We start from the raw sequence: 3511 nt of genomic DNA on the forward strand, positions 1-3511 counted from the left end.
ATCCGACTAGGTTTGTTTTAATCCAATTGCATCCTTCGACGGTGCCTCCTCAATCGAATTTGTTTGTTTGTGAAAAATATCAAGATCTATCAAGTGTTTATTTACGACTTGTGGTGCAATTGAGAAAAAATGCTAACAGCAAAAATGCTAAACAATATCTTACATTTAATATTTAGAAGTTCGTCAGAATATTTAAATAACATATTAGTATCGCAAAGTGATAATAATTATTATATTAGATAATATCCGCAAACAGTTTTAAACTGTTATTTTCCAAATTTCGGAAGATTAAGATCAGGAAAATCTGGAACTCATTGGATTGCATTCTATTTCGAAAGTTGTAAGTCATCAGCTATTTGATAGGTGCATTCACTAAGAGTTTCCAGTATTGGATGATGAATTCTACTATCTAAAATTATACTATTGATTTATATTTTGCATTGCATTACTCTTATCATTCTGTATTCTTCTATTTTTATATTAATAATTGAGTTTTGGCAATTTTGGTTAAGAATTGTTTGGGTTAAGTTCCAGGTTACAATTGTGTTCGGTCCTATGTATTTTATTATTTCGTTCGTGTGCACTGGCTTAAAATTACAAATTGAATTAAAGTGTTTAATAATATTGGTGACACATTCATTTTTTATTTCTTTATTTATATATATTTTTGTTTTGGCTGTTCACATTCTCAAGTTTGTCATAGTTTAGTAATTTGGGGTTAAACAGTCCAAGTCTGGAAAGCTGCATAGCCATTTCCAAATCTTCTACGTATTCCGTAAAATGCATTAGGTCGAACAAAAGACTGTCAATGATGGTGTGGTTATTTTCATAGTTCAGTATCTTTTGCATTCCGTCATATATCAATCGTATAGCGTCGTTGAGTTCATGTAATTTTACTGAGTTATGGGCGTTGAGTTCAAGTTTTTTGATTGATTGAGCTGTAATTCGATTTCTTCTTTTTAAAGCCATCGCTTCAAAGCTAAACTGGAGAAAGTTTCGTCTCTGTTTGCCTTTAGTTATTTGGGCTTACCTAATTAATTAAAAATGCGCATTAATGCGTTTCTGCATTCTATCCAATCGTTGGTTTTAATTTGCTCAAGTGTAGCGAATTTAGAATAAATATCAATGCAACTGATGTAATGTTTTCCCTCAGATGAATAAATATCTACCACAAATTTTTCTCGACACTGTTCCGCTTTAGGTATGATTTTTTAAAGGCATTTTGGTGTTTCTATGTTTTGTTTTGGACAAATTTCTTATTTTGTATTCGTTTATTATATACTGACTTAGTTAGTTGGCTATTGGGAAGGAAGTGATTTTCTTTAAATAATTTTGTCATTTTCTGTGTAATAATAAATACGAAAAGTTTTTGTGGCCCAAACTATGGCGAGTATTTCTTTTTCGATAGCACTGTAATTTAATTCGTTATCGTTAAGTGTTCTACTAATAAAAGTTATAGGATGACCGCTTTAAGAAAGGACAGCCCCGATGGCCAAGCTACTTGCGTCTGTGGTTAAAACCAATTTCTTTTTAAAATCAGATAATTGTAACATTGGGTCTCAAATTATCAAAGCCTTACGTTTTTTGAATGCCTCTATGTAGTCCAGATTTTGTGCATCTATCTTTGGATCATTTTTGGTAATTTGGAAATAATTTTCGAGAATAACCGGTTAATCGAAGGAAAGTTCTAATCTCTTCAACCTATTTTGGAATTGGATATGAAATTATGGCTTTTGTTTTTAGAGGGTTTAGTTTTGTACCATTAGGGGTAACGATGTGACCAAGAAAACAAGCTTCCTTTTTTAAGAATTCTCATTTATCTAACTGCAATTTTAAATTTGCTTCTCCGAGCTTTAAAAAGACTAGCTTTAATGAATTTAAATTTTCAGTAAGGGATGTGGAAAAAATTAGAAGCATACGTTTTTTTGGCACTACCCAGGTAGGACTGTTGTATGGCGTATTACTTTCCATAATTTATCCCTGATTAAGCATTTCCTGTACTTGGTTTCCGACTTCGATGTCGTGCGTTTGAGCACGTGGGTACTGCCTTGAATAAATTGGGGAGTTATTTTTTGTATTTAGCCTGTGTTTAATGGTACTTGTAAATGTTAGTTTATCCCCTTCTTTATATTGAATAATTTTAAATTTATTTAATAATATCAATTTTTCGTATTGAATCCTAAAATGAGTTTTTAATTGGTTCTGTTTTTTTTTTTTTTAATATAAAAATTTTTGTTTCTTCCCGGTTGTGAAGCAATTAAGTTGTATGTCTTGTCAATAAGGTGTTACGAACTGCTTTCCTTCCTTAGTGGCAGTGCCGCTAGCTCAGGTAAAGTTCTCCCCGTGCCACACAGCTCGCAACATAAGCATCGATAACTATCGACGTCTGACGACTCTACATACGATCTCTAACAAGCAGATAAACAGAAAAAGGTAAATAAACGAATTAATGAAAATAAATGATAAATCCTAATGCTCTTGTAGTCGCAGATGTTTTGACAATCCCACCCACCTTACCTAGGATGCCCAAGGATTTTTGCGGGCATGGATCATGGGTGAGATCCACACGTCGGTGTCGCTCCAGACGACTAGGACGGCTATATCTCCCCTACAGTGAACACTCACTCAAACATTTCATTAGACTGCACCACTGTTGACGTATTCACATACGTAGGGTCACCTAACCCTGAGGAGCACCAAGGGATCCGAAGGCACGTGCAACTAAACCTAGATGTGTGTGGTTTCCCCTGTCAGGCTAACCATCTTTTCGCAACCCAAAGTTGAACGGCACGACGACGACAATTCGGACTCTCGATTGATTTCGAATTGACCAATTCAGGTAAGCGTTACAAAATAATTTATACAAAAACTAAGCCTAATTGAATTATATATCCTAGCACCAGCAGTTGACAGCCTTTGTAAGCAATCGTGGCGGTCGACGCCTTCGGACTGTCCAAGATATCTACGGAAGTCAAGAGAGGTTGCCCTTGAAGACTCCTACTCCGGGGAACGCGGCCCTCCCTGCGCTAGGCTATTTGAAATTTGGAACTGACTCACCGACTGCATCGGATAATAACTGGACCCTTACGTCGGCACCCCGTTTATTCTAGGGAAAATTTAAACAAAATAAATATCTTCACGAGAATCTTTTGAACTCACTGTTTTTAATAATTTCACACACAGATATTTAATTGAAAATGGCCTTGGTATGGCTGCGATTGAGCTACGATTTGCACCTAATCATGGTATCCGCCATATTCCCAATTCTTTCCCACCTTGACCCATCGGACACAATCCGGGCCATTTAAGAGTAATCCCGGAGCGAACCGGGATAATTCAATCGGCCAGATCACCCAACAGGGTTCCCAAAGGTGGGCATCCAAAAATCATCGCCCTATCGCGTTACCTAACTATAATCGACTTACTATAATGAATTTCGAAGATAAGGGCAATAAAATATTGAAAAACATGAAAATAGCGCTATTAAATAAGGTGACAAAGATAGATAAAA

At 35.6% G+C, this 3511-nt stretch overlaps 1 long non-coding RNA gene across 1 annotated transcript; it reads left to right on the forward strand.

The window, feature by feature from the left end:
* Positions 1 to 2037: 2037 nt before the first annotated feature.
* Positions 2038 to 3112, forward strand: lncRNA:CR45180 (long non-coding RNA:CR45180). The gene is made up of 3 exons (NR_125320.2): positions 2038 to 2433; positions 2485 to 2839; positions 2898 to 3112. It is a non-coding gene; the product is annotated as a long non-coding RNA:CR45180 (long non-coding RNA).
* The last annotated feature ends 399 nt before the right edge of the window (positions 3113 to 3511 follow it).

The sequence above is a fragment of the Drosophila melanogaster genome, chromosome 3L, assembly GCF_000001215.4.
Source record: "Drosophila melanogaster chromosome 3L".
NCBI classification, from domain to species: domain Eukaryota; kingdom Metazoa; phylum Arthropoda; class Insecta; order Diptera; family Drosophilidae; genus Drosophila; species Drosophila melanogaster.